The 19,514-nt window shown below is 47.7% G+C and overlaps 1 protein-coding gene across 4 annotated transcripts in view; it reads right to left on the bottom strand.

The window, feature by feature from the left end:
• The window catches only part of DYNC1I1 (dynein cytoplasmic 1 intermediate chain 1), a 2,709,604-nt gene that overhangs the window by 2,293,916 nt on the left and 396,174 nt on the right, over window positions 1–19,514 (bottom strand). The window lies entirely within an intron of this gene.

Consider the following 19,514-nt stretch of genomic DNA (forward strand, 5'->3'; position numbering starts at 1 on the left):
TTGCCCTCTTTCATTAGACTGTCATCCTGCGTCAAAGTTGTTTCGGCCTGTGACGTTGAGGACATATCACCACATTTGAAAGAAATATCGCTGCTATCAAGTTCTAATGCGTCGGTGAATGCTGCTGCTGGTTCATTCTCTGTCATTTCAACATCTGCTACCTCAACATTGATGGGAGAACACAACAATGTCGACAGCTTTTTTGGTGGCAATTTTTTGGCGGGTGTAGATTGTGTGAATTGATCTGCGACTACTTCAGAGCTATCTTCAATACATCCAGTATCAAGTTGTTGCAGCGGTGCGGTCGTACTGTAGCAATGGTCCAATACAACTTTGTTGGATTCTCCGGACACATTCATTTCATGTTCTGGCCATTGGACATGAGCATCCCGAGTCTCAACATGCCGCGTCTGAATTAATAGTTCCTCCATAGTGTAAATGGTCTGGCAAGCGACATCTTTCATTCGCTTCACTGTCTGTGTATGTATAGTTCGTAGACCCACGGGTAACTAGAGGACAGATTGGAAAAGGGATGTTCAGTTTAAACACAAGGTAAAGTATAGTACAATTGACTGGAAAAAAACATAACATAGTCCCCAGCACAAGCATTTTTCTAAAGTTATGAACTGTTTGTAACTAACCTTATTTTTGTTTCTTTTCTTTGCAACTTTTTGACTCGACCTTCAACATCTGCACGCTGTTGCTCCGATACGTATCCGCATGTCTCCCCTTCCTCTTGTGCTGCAACGACTATATTTTTTGTATCCGCATAGACAGCACGAAATGAGGAATGAGGCTCCATCCACTCCCTGAAACATAGTATTTTCATTACTGTGTATCAAAATATTGTTAGCATAAAACGCACGTGAGGACGAACACACATGTACATCTCAATAGCCAAACACGATTTAAACATTGTGTGGAACAATCAAACGACAAGTATTCAAGCTCTGATGACCTGGTTCGATGGAGATGTCAGTATCCATACCTCTGGCTCTACATGGACTGCCACGAATGATTGTATTGAAGAGGAGGCATCAGCAACTCCCTGAAACACAATACTTGCGTTAGTATGGTTTTCAATATCGTAAACATAACACACACTTGGGGTCGACAGCACAGGTACATATAAAGAGATAACCACAAATGTTGCATTGTCTAAAAGAATCAAGGAATATTTAAAAATGATCAGATTTAATCGACTTATTTCTCCGATTTATTTACATCTGCATCATCTAAATGGGATCTTGTGATTGTAGTGGAAGCTCCACCATCTCCCTGAAACACAGTACTTGCGTTAATAGGGAAGAAAGTATAGCAAATGGAATCACGTTATATGATCACGCTTGATGGAGCTGTCAGTATCCATACCTCATGCTGCTCAAGAATATCTAGGGCTGTTGTCAATGTGGTTCGCACTTCCGAAAGCTGTTGCGCCGATTCGTATCCGCATGGTCCCGCTTCCACCGGAATTACTTGAATGTCAGGCTCCGCATCAAGTGCGTGGGTTGACGATTCAACAACTGCCTGAAAGATAGTATTTGCATTAGTAAGGATTACAATATTGAAAACACAACACACGCTTGGGGTCGAACGCACAGGTACGTATCAACGGCTAACCACAAATGAAACATGGTGTAGAACAATCAAACGACAAGTGTTCCAGTCCTGATGATCACGGTCAGTTGAGCTGTCAGTATCCATACCTCGGGCTGCTGAAGAAAATCTAGGGCTGTTGTCAATGTGGTGGACGCTTCAGCATCTCCCTGCAAGACAGTACTTGCATTAGTATGGATAACACTAATTATAACTGAAAACAAACACCAGGGGACGACAACTAAGGTGTATATCAATTGGAAAGCACTAACCAAACAATTGGTAAAATAGTCACACGATACATACAAACTATTACTTGACATGCATAAAACAAGTCTGTAGCGGAATAGCCAAGTCGTGACGGAAGTAAAATGTTCTTGCTTCAGATGTAAGGGATAGTCAAGAAGTTGTAAAGGTTAATTATTGTTTGATAATGAAATGCCAATATTTAAAATTGCCATGTAAGCAGACAGAATACTTGAGTAATGCGCAATATAGCACAGTTCCCTGTGCCCATATATAGATTTCGTTTGTGGGTTATGAAATCTAAAAATAATATATTGATAAATGTAATTATTCAAAAAGCTATACACTCATATCAATGTCGAAAGTATTACAAATTGGAAACAACACCTAAAATATCAATGAATCCATTCGGCTACCTACACACTACCGCAAGGCCTAAAGCTAAAAACAGACACTTGACTCACCAGTGGCGGATTGTGGATGAATAGAGTGGGAATAGCGTTTGCGAGCAATTTTCCTGTCAATCGCCGTTTATTCTTCTTTGTTACCCAAGATGTGGTGTACATGTTCGAGGGAAAGTGCCGGCTGCAGATGCAGTATCGATCACCCCTCTTGTCCCCAAAGACTTGTTGGACTTTCCAGCTCATCCAGTGGATATCCGCAATGTCTGACCCATTCTCTTATTCGATCAACAGTTTTCGGGAATACATGCATTGTAGTGCCTTCAGATTTAGCATGGGTCTTCGAAGGGCAACCGCTAATCGAACAGGCAGGCATTGTTGAAAATTCTGAAAAGTAAATATCAAGATTATTATAAAACCTTGATGAATAAAAATGTCATAAAAAAGTAAATGAACCAAACCATGCTCAATGCAAGGTTTGTTTTGGTCGCCGGAACTATACCAGTTCATCGTGTGCGGCTTATTATTTGCATAAGTTACAGAAATTTCTGTTTTGTCTTGCATGAAAAGGAACCATGCTTACATTATAGACTGGACCCCCGAAGGATGCAATTCGATGACAATTGACACAGATGAAAATAAATAGATCTATTGATAGCATAACAATTAAAACTCAAGTCAATAGCAATGAGACCAATGACAATAGCTCTATTGGGTACTGTAATAGCAAATAGATTGAAATGTAAAAATGACCGAAATATGACTAGGATACATGGCCTTACCTTGACCAACAAACAGTTGGATTCAGCAGGCCGAGCAGTATGTTGCAGGAGAACAGGTAGATGGCCACATGTAGCACACTGACGAGTTTGCTCGAAGCGGTCACAGATAGCACGGCGACGAGCAGATTAGCATAGATCTCAGTGCTTCTCAGGTAGAAGGTTCAGGAGTTGACTTGCAAAGGACAAAGATGTTCTCATGAGACCGATCAAGTGGTTTATAAAGTATTAGAAACGGGTGTGTTTGTGAATGAATGACGTGTGTATGTCGTGGTATTATGTTTATTGCAGGGGGGGGGCCTGTCTCAGGGGAGGCCTGCCTGGAGACACGGGGTCTGAGAAGGCCATGTGAGCAATGGCCCCTGGGCGTGGGATACCTTTTGAAGTGTACATGCTGTTTGGCACCTTGGTCGTTTGCGCCCGTCACAGCCCCCCGTGCCAGCGCTCATCCCCGGGTGCGAACCGCCTTTGATAGAGGGGGTGGGATGGATTGGCCTGGGGCATGCAGATAAGGCACAGGAAGACTGCTGAATGGAGACACACTTATGTGGATTGCAGGGCGGCGGCCTGCCTCAGGGGAGGCCTGCCTGGAGACACAGGGTCTGAGGAGGCCATGTGAGCGATGGCCCCTGGGCGTGGGATACCTTTTGAAGTGTACATGCTGTTTGGCACCTTGGCTGTTTGCGCCCGTCACAGCCCCCTATGCCAGCGCTCATCCCCGGGTGCGAACCGCCTTTGATAGAGGGGGTGGGATGGATGGGACTGGGGCGTGCAGATAAGGCACAGGAAGACTGCTGAATGGAGACACACTTTTTTTTTTTTTTTTTTTTTTTTTTTATATCCAGACGCCCCTCAGTATCCACACGTTCCTGCTGCAGTTGAAACGGGACATGCGGCGCCACCCAGATCAGCACGCCTCTAGCATAAGCTGAGTACGCGGATCCTACCACCATTCCACCCCACTTTTTCTTCACCAGCTCTAATTTGTCTCGGGTCAAATGCGTCTCTTGCAGTAATGCGACGTCTATCTTTTGTCGCCTCAAGTACAACATAACTTTGTTCCGTTTAAGATAGCTATTGAGGCCCCTGACGTTCCATGTCAACAATTTTAGCTCCCCCATGATGTACTGATATCTTGCACTCTTCCCCCCGACCATCCCTGCTCGTTCATGCTATCCAGAAGTCTCATCCAAAATCTTCCCTCAGGGCTCGCGATCCCGTTCAAACCTCCCAACACTATGTACACCCCAACTGCCCCCACACCCCCCATTCCCCCTGCCCATCCCCTCCCCCCCAACTCCCTCCCCAACTGTTGCCCAGCTCCGTCCCGGAAACTCAGGCCCCCCCACATCTAGTTCCGGCTGTTACACACAGAGCCCAGTAGGGTAAAGTCGCCCTAGCGGCCACTTAACTAAGAAATACTAAACGGGGGTGAATGGACCAGCCCTGAAAGGCTCCCATGTACGACAACAATTACAGTGCAAACAGTGCATTTAACATCCAGTTCCAGGCCCGACCTCCCCAGGCCATAGCAATAACTATAGTCAAGTCCCATAGTCTCCGGCAACACCCTCTCTCGTCGTAGAGCACTTATCTCTCATTGCCACCTTCATCCGCCCGGACCTCCGACTCCTGGGGGCTGCCCTGCATGTCCAGCCAACCCATGGCTTCCTCCGGTGACTCAAAAAACAGGGATCTATTATTGTGGATCACCTTTAATTTGGCCGGGTAGAGGAGCATATATTTCTTCCCTGCCTCTCTCAATCTTCTCTTGACCGCCCCGAAGTTCATCCGACTCCTCTGCACCATCATGGTGTAGTCTGGGTAGGCCGTTATAGTGGCCTCCCCCCTTTTGATGGTTCCTCCTTTACGAAAATGCTCTAAAATCCTTTCCCGGTCACGGTAGTTGAGGATTTTGGCTATCATTGGCCTGGGCGGACCGCCCGGTGGAGGCCTCCTAGCCAATGCTCTATGTGCTCGCTCCACCGCAAAACCCTGCGACAGCGCACCCCCGGTGATCTCTTGGAGCAACATATTTTCAATGAAGTCCGTGGGGTTATTACCCTCCAATCCTTCCGGGATGCCCACAACACGGATATTGTTCCTTCGGGCGCGCCCCTCCGCTTCTTCGGCCCTGTTCTCCAAGTTGCGTACTTTCTGTTCCAAAATATGCAGGTCGGCCTTGTGTGAGGCACAATCTGCCGTGTTGGCGCTGCCCTCCTTTTCCAGACTCTCTGTGTGCTCCGATAGGGCCTTCACATCCTGTCGAAGTAGGTTCACCTCCTCCCGAACTTCTCCGACTTTGAGGTCGAGCGCTGTTTTCAGGTCCGCCACCACCATTTCAAGCTTGGCCTCCCAAGCGCTTTTCAAGTCCGCTTTCAGTTCAGCGAGAGCAGCCAGCACGTCCTGGTTTGGGCTAGCCGCGGCCATGGGTGGCTTCTCCTTGGTCCGAGCACTCTCTGGGCCCGTCGGTGTCTTGGTAAACTCGTCCAATGTGGGCTGTTTTGCTCTCTGTCTGACGGCCTTATTCGCCATTCCTCAGCCGCTGTAAGCCGTGGGCCCGTACACGCGACCCCGTCGTAGGATCAGCCACTATCCGAGTGTCCCCCAAAGGTCAGGGCCAAAGCACGTAGTCCGTTGCACCAGTCAGCTCAGGCGGGTCCTAGTGCCGACCGCCGACCGTCGCCGACCGTTTCCCAGGCCCGCGTTAGGTCATCGGTGCCCACAGAGACGCGCTGACGCTCTCCCAAAAGCTTATCTGTATCTCCACGGCCTGCACCGCCCACGTCGCCGCCGATCACCGCGAGGGTGTTCCTTTCGACGCGTTTGTGTCCCCTCCATTGTCCGGTGTGGCCGCCATTTTCACTCCGTCCGGTCCGCGACTCCAGGAACTTCGATGGCATTTATCTACCGTTGCCGGGCTTGTGGAGGTTTCAGCTCTTCCATAGTTGTGCAGCTCACATTCATGGACAGGTGCTCTCGTTTCTGGCCTGCGGGAGTTAGTGCCAATGCACTATTGCACAGGATAGATGTAGGATCTCCGGGAGCTCTCCCAAGAGCGCGTCCTCTCACATGGCTTCCAAGCCACGCCCCCCCCTGAATGGAGACACACTTATGTGGATTGCAGGGGGACGGCCTGCCTCAAGGGAGGCCTGCCTGGAGACACGGGGTCTGAGGAGGCCATGTGAGCGATGGCCCCTGGGCGTGGGATACCTTTTGAAGTGTACATGCTGTTTGGCACCTTGGCCGTTTGCGCCCGTCCCTTGCCCTTATGTGATGAGCAGGACACGGGGCATCCATTTTTGTACCCCCTTTCCACTCCATTTTGGTGACCAGGCCTCACTGCGATAGTACAGCACGCAGAGCACATGGCCCACAGCCTCGTTCCCACTTTGACTGGAAAACTCCAGAGGTATTTGCAACAGCTAATAAATGTAACACATCACTCTCTGAGATCACGGTCCTGCATGTGAACCGGCCTGAACCAAGCACATGGCTCGTTCATCTCCACAACGTGTCCTTGCCCACGCACCCTCGCCAGTGGAAAGTTACTGCCATTCTGACCCTGTGTCCCTGCAAGGTATTCTCTTCATGTGCTAGACCACTGACCACGCCATGATGCTGTAACGCTCACCTGATTCCCACGGAGGCGCTGGTCTAGGCAGGAAGGTGTCTGTGACTCGAAAGGTGATGTGCAGGACTCGGTTGGCTTCTGGGGCTGAGCCTCTTCGCACTGTGTGTCGAACTCGAAGGGTGAGATTTCTGCAGGTGAGAGAATATGGGGGTTAATGATCTGGGCAGTTGAGTGTCTCTCTCTCTCTCTCTCTCTCTCTCTATTCCCAGCTTCCCCGTAGAATCCCCCAGGTCAACGTGCTCACCTTAGATAGGTGAATGCTGGGCTCTCCATCTGCGTCTGGTGCAGGGTGCCGTTGCCAGTTCCTTCACTGGGTAAAACATAGGCCTCTTGACATCAGAGGATCGCTACCGCCGTTAACTGCACGAGCGGTGAGTTTCCGGACACCTTTTGTCCTTAAAGTCTTTAGGTGCAAGGGCACTTTTATGTAGATCAGGGTTTGGTATAATACTTTCCCCTATTTGTTTTGCAGGGCTCTGGAGATAGAAGATGGTGTGAAGGGAGCCGAAGCTGGAGCCAGAGCCTTGGAATGGGAATGAAGCACTTGGAAATGCGTGAGTAAATGCATGCGCTCTAACTGTTTCTTTTCTCTTGCAGCTGCGGGGTCGTGCTGAAGAGATGCTGGAAAACGCCGGAGTATTTGCAGGCGTCCTATTATGGCGAGCGCGATGGGCGTAAGTAAATACCTGTCTAATGTCTCTCCTTTTGTCTTTCAGGTGCCGGATTGCAGCGTTGGAGACATCCGGAATTCCCCGAGTGCCGGTAAGAAATAACTATGCCTTTGTTTTCACAGGCGGAGATGCAGCGTGATGAAATGGTCGCTGCCGATGGATCCGGTGAGTAATGCGCTTCGTATGAAGGTTGCCGTGCTAACCTGTAGTTTCTTATTTTGCAGGTGCTGCTGAAGACTGGATGCGGGGATGGTAAGTTTTGTTCTTGCAGGTTCTGTTGAAGACTGGGTGTAGGAATGGTAAGTATTGTTCTTGCAGGTTCGGGCCCGGATAGAAAAGCTGGTACAGACTCGGTGAGCGTTCTGCTGCAGATGCAGAATAACGCGAAGCACGTTTCATCAATCGGGTGTGGTTTAAATAGCCTTGGAGTGCTGAGGCGTCTTCCTCCACGGCCCCGCCTAGGTAAGAAAAGAGTTCCTGTTCTAGAAGAGTTCCAGTGTTGTATCCAGGGAGTGGAGCTTGCCCCACCCAGGTAAGAAAGTAGTTCCGGCTTACTGAGGATTCCTATGCAGCTGGTAAGTAAGCAGCATGGTCTGCTGCAGGTAAGTCCACCCAAGCATCTTCATAAAGATTATGAGCCCGGCGCTTCCAGTGCCGGGACCGATGGCATTGATGAGCCTGGCGCCACCGGCGCCAGGACAAGGTCGAAAAGGTCCCAGTGGGGACCGGCTGGTGCCTAGGATTAAGGTTAGGGGCCTGCTTCCAAGGACGTTGGGCTGGTCCTGGCTCCTTGGAAGCAGTGATCATGACAGTACCCCCCCTCAAGGCCCCTCCCAAGCGTGTCTTCTCCGGGGGTTTTGGTTTGTCGGGGTGATTCAGATGGAATTTCTTGACCAGACGAGGTGCATGGACATATTCTGAGGGTTCCCAAGACCTTTCCTGGGGGCCGTATCCTTTCCAATCAACCAGATAATATAATTTAGATTTGGAGATTTTGGAATCTAGGATGTTCTTTACTTCGAATTTGAGTTCTCCATCTACTAAAACAGGTTCTGGGAGTTCGGTCAATCGGGTTTCTGGTTGTACTGGTTTTAGTAAGGAGACATGGAATACTGGATGTATTTTCATATGCGAAGGTAATTCCAATTTGACAGCTACCGGATTAATTATAGCAGAGATGAGATAGGGTCCAAGGTATCTCGGAATGAAGGTGCGGGGTCCTTTTAGAGGCAGGTGCTTAGTGGATAACCAGACCTGATCTCCTACTGCGTAGTGAGGGGCCTCTTTACGGTGTTGATCTGCTCCTTTCTTGAATTGAGCTTTAGCTCTTTGCAGATGGGCAGTGGCTTCCTTAAAAGCACGAGTGATCTCAGAGTGCAAGTGATCCACAGCAGGTGCTTCGAATTCTTGGGGAGGATCCAGGTTCGAGGTCCTAGGATGGTGTCCATATAATAGGAAGAAGGGAGTCTTCCCGGTTCCCGAATGAGTCGAATTGTTATAAGCGTACTCCATGATCCAAAGAATGTCCTTCCAAGGGTTTTCAGTTTGTTGGAGCATGCAACGTAGATATTGTTCTAGAGTTTGATTTGTCCTCTCGGTTTGTCCGTCAGTTTGGGGATGGTGACTGGTTGAAAGTCTCACATCAATTTGGGCTAAACGACAGCAACTTCGCCAAAAGTGGGAGATGAATTGACTTCCCCTATCGGAGACCAAAACCGAGGGAAAACCATGTAGCCGAACGATGTTTTCTAAGAATTCTCGGGCCAATACTGAAGCTGTAGGTAGGCCTTTCAGGGGAATGAAGTGAGCCATCTTGGAGAATAGATCCACAACTACTAAAATGGTATTATACCCTGAGCATGGAGGTAAGTCCGTGATGAAATCCATGGACAGGGTATGCCATGGACAGGGAGGGATGTCTAGTGGATGTAAGAGGCCGGCTGGTTTCTCCTTCTGACTTTTATTTTGGGCACATACACCGCAGGAGATTACGAAGTCTCTAATATCCTTCTTCCATAATGGCCACCAGAAATGTCTTTTGACCTTTTCCATGGTTTTGGTAATGCCAGGGTGACCCTCCATTAGTGAGTCGTGATAACAGGAGATCACTTGTTCTTGTATTTTCTCACTGGGCAAGTACAATCGTCCTCGGAAATATGGAAGGTCTTGATCCACAGAGAATTCTTTTCCCTTTAATTGCCAGTCCTGTAATTTGGCCGGAGTTAGGATTGATTTGACTGTAGTCTTGATGTCTTCAAAGGATTGAGCGCTGACCAAGCCCAAAATCCTTTGTTCTGGGATTATGGGTATTGGTTCTGGATTGGTCAAGTGTTCATCTATTCCCATCCGGGAGAGGGCATCTGCTTTTCCGTTTTTACTGCCTGGTCGATAAGTAATTATAAAGTCAAACTCAGCCAAAAACAGAGCCCAGCGAAGTTGCCTGGAAGACTGAGCCTTGGCCGTCTTTAGATATTGTAAGTTGCGGTGATCTGTCATTACGGTGACTGTGTGTCTGGCTCCCAAAAGATAATGCCGCCAGGCTTTAAAGGCCGATCTGATAGCTAAAAGTTCCTTGTCTGTAATTGAATAGTTGATCTCGGGAGCCGAGAATTTGCGAGACCAAAAGGCTACAGGATGTAATTGGTGTGTGACCGGATCTCTTTGTGATAAAACTGCCCCCATAGCTAGACTAGAAGCATCCGTTTCCACGATGTAGGGGAGTTCTGGACGAGGATGTTTTAGAACAGGTGCAGAAATGAATTTAACTTTTAAGTCCTGAAAGGCTTGTTCTGCCTCGGTAGACCACTCAAAACGTTTGTTCTTCTTTAACAGAGCGGTGATGGGTTGGACAATTCGAGAGAATTCAGGAATGAATCTACGGTAAAAGTTAGCGAAACCTAACATGCTTTGAACTCCTTTTACAGAGGTTGGTGAAGGCCACTTGATTATCGCATCGACTTTTTTTGAATCCATATGGACTCCGTTAGGTGACAATATGAATCCCAGGAACTCAACTTCAGTTATGTTGAAAACGCATTTTTCAAGCTTAGCAAAAAGGTTATGTTGACGTAATCTCTCGAGGACTTCTTTAACGTGTTTCTGATGTTCCTCTTCAGATGATGAATAGACGAGGTTGTCATCAATGTAGACAACAACACACACATCGATGAGTTCTCTAAGGACATCGTTCATAAAATACTGGAAGGCGGCAGGAGCGTTACAAAGTCCAAAGGGCATAACTTGATACTCAAACAGCCCATACTTGGTGCGGAAGGCCGTCTTCCATTCATCGCCCTCCTTTATTCGTACCAAATGGTAGGCTCCTCTGAGATCCAACTTTGTATATATACATGCGTCTTTGACTTGGTCCAGGAGTTCAGGGATCAAAGGTAACGGGTATCTGTTTTTAACGGTGATCTGATTCAGGGCGCGGTAATCTATACAAGTCCTAAGGTCTCCTTCCTTTTTCGGAACGAAGAACAAGGCCGAGGAAGCTGGAGATTTTGAAGGACGAATAAACCCGTTAGCTAGGTATTGGTCCAGATATTGTCTGAGGTGAAGATTCTCTGGCTCGGTGAGGGCATAAATCCTACTGCAAGGAGGAGTTGTTCCGGGTATCAGATCTATTTGACAGTTGTAAGACCTATGAGGAGGCAGGGTGTTAGCTTGGTCCTTCCGAAAGACGTCTTGGAATTCCTGGTATTCGGGAGGTAATTTGGGAACCTCAGAAGAGATTGCCGCCAATGAGACATCAGGCCGAGAATAACAAGTGGTCAAACATTCTGGAAACTGAACCGTCTTTGCTCGCCAATCGATCCGAGGATTGTGCTTCTCTAACCAAGGAATTCCCAGAATGATCTGGAACTGAGGGGCCTTGATCACATCGAACACGATTTTCTCCCGTTGTCCATCTTGGCTCACTAACGTCACTTCTTGGGTGGCGTGCGTTACTGGTCCGGAGGCTATCTCCGTGCCATCCACTGTAGTAATGACGTCTTTTACTGCCTTAGGGACAAGAGGTAGATTCATCCTTGATGCCATTTCACAATCCACATAATTACCGATTGCTCCGCTGTCGATGTAAGCTTCAATTGCATGCAAACGATCTGGACGTTCAGGGCTAATGAGGACCATAGGCACCACGAAATGCGAGGTCACGGGACAGATTTTAACGCTCGGCAAGAGGACCTCTACACTTGTCGGGCTAGGTCGTTTCCCTGTTCAGAATTTGTGGCACTGGTATCTGCGGCTCCTACAGCCTTCTTAGCTGGTTTCCCTGGACAGTCTCGAAGAAAGTGCCCCGAGTTTCCACAATAGAGGCATAATTGCAGCTGTCTTCTTCTTTCCCGCTCTTGTTGGGTTAAAGGTCCTTTCATGCCCCCTATTTGCATGGGTTCCACGGTGTCAGCTCCCCTAGTAGAGGTCTGTGGTTTAGAAAACACTCGGGTGTCAAATTTGGAACGATCAGCCTTCCTGTTCTGTAATCTGTGGTCTAATTGAACAACTAAGTCAATATAGTCTGAGCATTCTTGTGGAGGATTCACAACTTGAGCTAACACATCCTTGAGCTCTCCACGCAGGCCTCTGTAGAAAAGCGTTATTCTTTTATCCTCAGGCCATTGGGTTTCCACTATAAGTCTGTTGAATGAAGCAATATAAGTCAAGTGTTGTTGATTACCCTGCCGTAATGAAAGGAGTTCATTGTCCAAGGCCTGCCCTTGTGCATGTCTTGCAAACAGTTTCTCCATGCTGGACTGGAAGGCCTGGAAATCATGAAGAACCGGATCATCCTGAGTGACTAAAGGGATCGACCAATCTGCGGCACTGCCACTGAGATAAGAAAGCACGAAAGCCACCTTGGTCTGATCTGTTGGGAAGGCAGCTGGTCGACATAAAAAGTGTAGGCGGCACTGGTTAATAAACACTGCAAATTTCTTTGGGTCACCAGAAAAGCGTTCGGGCGGAGCCAAGGGCACATTACCAGGTAGATTGATTTGCACAGGATTTGAGGATTCTGAAGGATAACTTCCTCCTGGAGCGGGCAAAGGTGTCCTGCCTGCGTTTTTAGCAATTGTCTAGCGAGACCCTCTGTTCGCTCCTTGGATATTATCAGCTCTCTTCTTAGAGAGTTTGTTTCCTGACGAGCTGCATGTACTTCTGCTCTTAGTTCCCCAAGCAATTGGGCCAATTGATCAGTGTCCGAGGTTTCCATTGTGCCTGGGTAGGAGTTTTGCGGTGGGCTTCGCGTTCTGTATCGCTCACCTGATTCCCACGGAGGCGCTGGTCTAGGCAGGAAGGTGTCTGTGACTCGAAAGGTGATGTGCAGGACTCGGTTGGCTTCTGGGGCTGAGCCTCTTCTCACTGTGTGTCGAACTCGAAGGGTGAGATTTCTGCAGGTGAGAGAATATGGGGGTTAATGATCTGGGCAGTTGAGTGTCTCTCTCTCTCTCTCTCTCTCTATTCCCAGCTTCCCCGTAGAATCCCCCAGGTCAACGTGCTCACCTTAGATAGGTGAATGCTGGGCTCTCCATCTGCGTCTGGTGCAGGGTGCCGTTGCCAGTTCCTTCACTGGGTAAAACATAGGCCTCTTGACATCAGAGGATCGCTACCGCCGCTAACTGCACGAGCGGTGAGTTTCCGGACACCTTTTGTCCTTAAAGTCTTTAGGTGCGAGGGCACTTTTATGTAGATCAGGGTTTGGTATAATACTTTCCCCTATTTGTTTTGCAGGGCTCTGGAGATAGAAGATGGTGTGAAGGGAGCCGAAGCTGGAGCCAGAGCCTTGGAATGGGAATGAAGCGCTTGGAAATGCGTGAGTAAATGCATGCGCTCTAACTGTTTCTTTTCTCTTGCAGCTGCGGGTTTGTGCTGAAGAGATGCTGGAAAACGCCGGAGTATTTGCAGGCGTCCTATTATGGCGAGCGCGATGGGCGTAAGTAAATACCTGTCTAATGTCTCTCCTTTTGTCTTTCAGGTGCCGGATTGCAGCGTTGGAGACATCCGGAATTCCCCGAGTGCCGGTAAGAAATAACTATGCCTTTGTTTTCACAGGCGGAGATGCAGCGTGATGAAATGGTCGCTGCCGATGGATCCGGTGAGTAATGCGCTTCGTATGAAGGTTGCCGTGCTAACCTGTAGTTTCTTATTTTGCAGGTGCTGCTGAAGACTGGATGCGGGGATGGTAAGTTTTGTTCTTGCAGGTTCTGTTGAAGACTGGATGCAGGAATGGTAAGTATTGTTCTTGCAGGTTCGGGCCCGGATAGAAAAGCTGGTACAGACTCGGTGAGCGTTCTGCTGCAGATGCAGAATAACGCGAAGCACGTTTCATCAATCGGGTGTGGTTTAAATAGCCTTGGAGTGCTGAGGCGTCTTCCTCCACGGCCCCGCCTAGGTAAGAAAAGAGTTCCTGTTCTAGAAGAGTTCCAGTGTTGTATCCAGGGAGTGGAGCTTGCCCCACCCAGGTAAGAAAGTAGTTCCGGCTTACTGAGGATTCCTATGCAGCTGGTAAGTAAGCAGCATGGTCTGCTGAAGGTAAGTCCACCCAAGCATCTTCATAAAGATTATGAGCCCGGCGCTTCCAGTGCCGGGACCGATGGCATTGATGAGCCTGGCGCCACCGGCGCCAGGACAAGGTCCAAAAGGTCCCAGTGGGGACCGGCTGCTGCCTAGGATTAAGGTTAGGGGCCTGCTTCCAAGGACGTTGGCCCGGTCCTGGCTCCTTGGTAGCAGTGATCATGACAGATGCCCACCTAGCAGATCCCCAACTAACATTAGACCCCTACTGCAGTATATCGTTGCCTATCAATAACAAATGCCACAAATCGGAGATTCTTGTGAGCACAGACCCACACTTCAAACAGTGTATTATAGTGGTCAAGACCCTTGACCTAAGGCCTGTATAATCCAATGTTAATTGATAGTATTGATATATGTGTGACTTTTATAGAGACATAACCGACTGAAAGACTTTGAACAAGTGTTATTTAGTGCATGCATTATTGATAATATATTATGTTAGCTTAGATAGTGACCACCCCGCTTCACAGCGACCTGAACTTCACCCATTCCGAGCAAAGGTGTCTGATGTCCATCCTTGAATGGAGACACACTTGATTGATTTAAAAAATCGAAACAACCGTTGTTAAAATATATGTGGTGTTTTATTTTGTAGCTTATTTTGATGACACAAAAATACAAAACTATACACATTGTACAGTTCAGGCTGCAGCACAGCGAGAGAAAATCCCCTGTACTGACCGCTGTCACTCGGGAACGTTTCTCTTATGGCACGAACGGCACAGGCGGGTATCACTCTTCGAACACGGTGTCCAAGCCTCCCGTGAAGCCACCATGTAAAGGAACGATAGGCCACCAGCCTGTACCACCTGTGAAAAGGAATGAAACAAACTGTTATTAAATGACCAAGATAAGTTTAATAAACGTGTGTTGTCAATAACAATTTGTGTAACTAATGGCATTCTGCTCGGACAAATGCTATCTAGACACTGCACACTATTGAACGACTTTCATGCGTTACAATGATATGTAGATGTAATTTTGGATATAGTAGAAGACCATGAAATAGAAGTGGCATGACAAGCAGAGTATACTTACTCGTTACTCGGATTACGAGGACGAACAGTTGCGCGAAGTTCGTGCATAAGCACCATCATTATCCTCAACACGGACCGTGTGAGGCAGGCTGCCCTGAAGTCTGGCAGCTCGGTGATGCATTGCGGTCGTGGCTCGTCTTTCGAAATGTAGGCCACGCATCCCGAGTTTTCACAGCAGCAGCAGTTCTCCTCCTCGGTTGGCATTAGCTCGCACCGATTGCATGTGCACCAGGTGGAAACACCGTCCATGCGACTAGGTCCAGGCTCTTCAGCTGTTGAATGGTCTTCCCAACTGCCGTCCGAAGACCCATCGTTTTCGCGTGTTTCCCTTTCCAGTAGTTCCTCCTCGGTATACTCGGGCTCGTACATGTAGGGCATTATTGTATCCATTGTGTGTTGCACAAACTAAAATAATTGATAGCGGTGGTACTGGTATCTGTTCACACGGGCTACAAGCAAAGAAGGTAGCTGACCAGAGCACAGAAACGAGTCACAGAATACTCAAAGTAACACAGAGAGAGGAATGGAATCGGAAATCTGCTGCTGTGTGTTGTGAAACGGTCTGTTTATACTTATTGAGGAAAGAGGCGTCCTGCCATTTCCATGGCGACACGTCATTAGCTGAAGCGCAGCGAATGTTGACACGAGACGTGCTTTGGCGTTGTGAAATGGGCGGTACGCGTCTGCTGATGACAGGCTCAGGGGCGGGGGATATGATTTAGTGCCGCAAAAGCAGGTCAGCCAGGGCGATGGGGGAAATGATAGGATTATCACAAAATGGCGGCTCCCTGGTGCCTGTTTTCTTGTGCGTCTAATGGACGAAAACTCAGGTAAGGTCCATAGGAAATTTTTCTAAAATCGAGCGACTTAGGCTTAAAAACACATGGTCGACCCGTAGGGGCAATAACATTTTTTGACCGAACCATTCCTTTAACAGCCCGAGATCAGATGGTGGCCAGGTAGCCAGTACAAGTTCAGCCAGGAGGTCAGCAGGGGAGAGGAGGAGAAAAAGCAGAAGCAAAAAGGAAGGTTTTGAAGTGCTTCCGGAACCAGAGATGGTTCACCTCATGTTTCAGGGAGGCAGGGAGGCTGTTCCAGAGGGAGGCCCCAGCCGAGCAAAGTGATGTACCACCAACTCGTTGCTTGGAGAAGCGACTGACCCTGAGGGAGTTGGAGGCGGAGGAGCGATCCTTGGTGCAGGTTTCTCACCCTTCCCACCTCCATGTCAATATCAGGAATGTCCCCTCATATCTGGCCAGGAGCCTTCTCACTCTTCATATTTAGGCATCAAGGGTCATCACTTGTCTGATGTAGAATGCATCTTCCCTTCCCCATTTTTACAGTAATGGGGAAGGGAAGTTCCACTCTACTAAAAGCTGTATTCACTTGGCTAGAGCACTGACATTGTCTAAAATTGACTACTGCAATGCAATTTACCTAGGTGCTAGCAAATATATCACTAACAAACTGCAAAGCCTGCAGAATAATGCACTCAGAACTGCTTTGGGCATCTCCAGAAGTCAGCCCACGTGACAACAACTGGCTCTCAATCAATGAGAGAATGCAACTAAAAACAGCCTGTCTAACCTATCAATGCCTCAATAACTTTGCCCCTCCATACCTGGTTGAAAAATTCTCCAAAAACAACACTGCTCGACTAACTAGATCTACAGACTCTGGTTGCCTAAAAGTCCCCAGATACAAATTAAAAAAAGCAGAGGGAAGTAGCTTTCCTGTTATGGTGGCTCAACTGTGGAACTCACTACCTACTTCCTTAAGAGTGGACCAGTCTTTCCATAAATTCAGTAATGAAACCAAAATCTGGCTTACCTCCAAAGATTTACCAGCATAGGAACCCTCCCAGGACCCCTTCACTGACTATTTATAATCCGAGTAATTTAGAACTGTATATTTTGTGTATTATTGGAGTTTATTATTCTGCTATCCTCTTTTTGCATCTCTCTCCTCCCAGACTTTAGCAAACCTGATCTGATGCTTATGTATATTATTGTACATTCCTCTCTGTGTTAATTTGCTATTATTGTAACTCACATTAACGTAATACTGTCTATGTAACCAAGAAATGGAACATTCCTGTAATCTGCGCCAAGTTACACTTGGGTTGGGAGTGCATTATGAATAAATAAACAAACAAACAATGTCAATGTATCTCACGTCGTACATTAAAGCATGGAGCTACCACATTAGTTTAGTGAAAAGCCCTCCTTCAGTAAAGGGAACTTCATCTCACCCCCATTTAAGTAGTCTAGCTCCTCGCTTCACCCATCTCAGTTTACGTCCACCCTCCCCCCATTTCAGTTCTGGTGTTTCTGCTTTTCAATGACGAATTGATCTAGTCTTTCCAATTTTCAGTGGCAGGTTGATCTGGTCACGAAATTCACAAAGCAAACCTGATGAAATGCATGGAAGGGGCAGCATTGCAAAAAGCGCATGTGCACAAAATGCAGCGCCTATAAAAGGAGAGGGAGGCCATGCAGAAGAAGGGACAGCATGGGAGCTATGTGCGGAAAGGCATTTGGACATGGCAAGAGTAAAGGGGAGGGGCGCTTTGGGGAGGGAGACCCCGTCATAACAGGGCAGAAATGTGGTGCCCTGATGACAAATACTGGTGGAGCCAATCACAGCAGGCGGGGAGTGCAACAGGAAGGTAAAGGGTGGGAAGTGGAGGCTTGTACATAATGGAAGTTGCAGTGCAGTCCCTACCATTATGTACCAGCTATTATTGTGTCTCTGTCATGCACTGCACTCTGTTCCAGGTGCACTAACAGAGAATTTGATTTTCCAAGTGCCTGTAGAGACAGAAGCCTGGCAGGCCTGCATGCAGGATACTTTCCCACATGCAGGCCTGTGGGAGGTCCGATGCAACACCTGCAGGAATTAGGTGACACTGAGAGGTCTTGTAAAGAGGAAGCCATGAGGGGTCATATTTAGATGCTCTCATTGCTTTCTTTAGTTTGTATCTGTGTGAAGGAATGACTCAAGGAAGGAAGTTGTCATTCATTGAAAAGGTCTGCCCAGCTTCCTGTGCCAGAAGAAGAGGAGTTGCCACGCTGGAAATGGATCTGAGGATAGGCCAGAATAATGATAAGTGTAATGAAAGAAAAATTTTGTGCATGCATAAGTGTTATGTGAATGTGTGTCGCTGAGTGTGTAAATGTGTGCGCTTTTGTGAATGTGTGTATGTGTGTTCTTGTGGATTTGTGGCAATGTGCATTTTTGCGTGTGTGTGTGTGAATGTGAGAGGCAAGCATGTACACCATGAAAATTAGCTTCACAATTGCAGTGCTGGCATATATTGTGCACTGGCTTTAATACTATGTGGCACAGATAACTGGACACTACTTATTGATTGTGTGTTTTACAAGTCAGTCCTGCCATATATGGACACTAACTGCATGACAATGGGGCTCATTACAATACCAGAGGTAGCCATGCCGGTATAACGGGCATGGCTGCCACCGGTACAATTTCTTTTATGGCGCCCACAAATGGGCAATTACTGGGTCATTACGGGCCGGCCGGACCCGGTAATTGCCCATTCGCGGGCGCCAGAAATAAATGCTCCCCATTCCCATCGGAGCCCCATAGGGCTCAATGGGAATGGGGAGGTTGGATGCACCGGCACCATTCAGAATGGTGCCGGTGCATCCGACAGGCTCTACTCACGGGTGCTGGTACGCTCGCCAGGTCAGACATGGCGGGCGGGAAGGCACCCGCGAGCAGAACTCGCAAGCTTACCGGTACCGTTGTTACCAGACTGGCAATGAGGCCCAATGATTTTACAGGAGCATGCTAGCATATGTCAGGCATCGTCTGTATGACAATATTTACACAGGGCATTGCTGGTAAAATTGGGTTTTTGCTGTATGACAACTTGTTTACCTGGGCAACGGTGAAGAACATGAAAACTTGTTTTACAGTGACTGGCATCTATTGGACACAGCCAGCACGAAAATGTATGTTTTGAAGTGGCATGCTAGTATCTATTGATTGCAGCTAGAACGAAGATGTAGTCAAGTGGCATGTGGCTGGCATACATTTGGCAGAGGCAGCATTAATATCTTTTCACAGTGGTAATATTGGTACATATTGGGTGAAGAAAGCATGACAACTTTTTACAGTGGCATGCTGACATACGTTGGGTGCAACCAGAATGGCATAATTTCACAGTGACATGTTGACGTTCATTGGTCCAGCAAGCATGACCATGCTTTTCAGAGATAATATTGGCATATACTGTGGCTGATCAGTATGAAATATGTTTTACAGAGGCATGCTGGCATACATTGGACACAGACAGAAGGCATTTGTTTTACCATGTCAATATTGCCATATTTTGGACACAGCCAGCATAAAAATGTATGTTTACAGTAACATAATAGTACCTATCAGGCACAGCCAGCTTTTACATTGGAATGTTGCTGTCATGTACTGGGCACATGCAGCATGGAAATGTATCAGTGCATTTTCACGGCCACATGCTAGCAAGTATAGGGCAAAGCCAGCATGAATATGTGTTTTTACAGTGGAATACTGCTAGCATATATTGGGCA

This window comes from Ambystoma mexicanum, chromosome 2q, assembly GCF_040938575.1.
Source record: "Ambystoma mexicanum isolate Mex_15411 chromosome 2q, UKY_AmexF1_1, whole genome shotgun sequence".
In the NCBI taxonomy this organism is placed as follows: Eukaryota; Metazoa; Chordata; class Amphibia; order Caudata; family Ambystomatidae; genus Ambystoma; species Ambystoma mexicanum.